Source organism: Leptonychotes weddellii, unplaced genomic scaffold, assembly GCF_054177405.1.
Source record: "Leptonychotes weddellii isolate Sample4059 unplaced genomic scaffold, ASM5417740v2 HiC_scaffold_355800, whole genome shotgun sequence".
Taxonomy (NCBI): Eukaryota; Metazoa; Chordata; class Mammalia; order Carnivora; family Phocidae; genus Leptonychotes; species Leptonychotes weddellii.
In genome coordinates, this window is record NW_027956903.1 from 1 (window position 1) to 212 (window position 212).

Consider the following 212-nt stretch of genomic DNA (forward strand, 5'->3'; position numbering starts at 1 on the left):
CAAACCTCTGAGTCGGGCCCAGCCGGCCTCGTTCGATGTGCCAGGAGGCCCCGAATGTGCTCGGATCGATGATGACTCCCTCATTGTGCATTCCTTGGAAAAGCTGAACAAAATGAGTGAGAACTCCCTACCGTCGTTCTCATCGAAACTGAGGTCCAGCACGTTGTCTCCCCCAGGGAAGGTAGGAGTGAGGGACAGCCTCCCCTCGGTCA

General features: G+C 57.1%; 1 non-coding gene across 1 annotated transcript; it reads left to right on the forward strand.

Annotated features, from left to right (window-relative positions):
* The first annotated feature begins 62 nt into the window (after window positions 1–62).
* On the forward strand, window positions 63–157 carry LOC145719248 (small nucleolar RNA SNORD116). Its single transcript, XR_014142263.1, has one exon. It is a non-coding gene; the product is annotated as a small nucleolar RNA SNORD116 (small nucleolar RNA).
* Window positions 158–212: the final 55 nt, after the last annotated feature.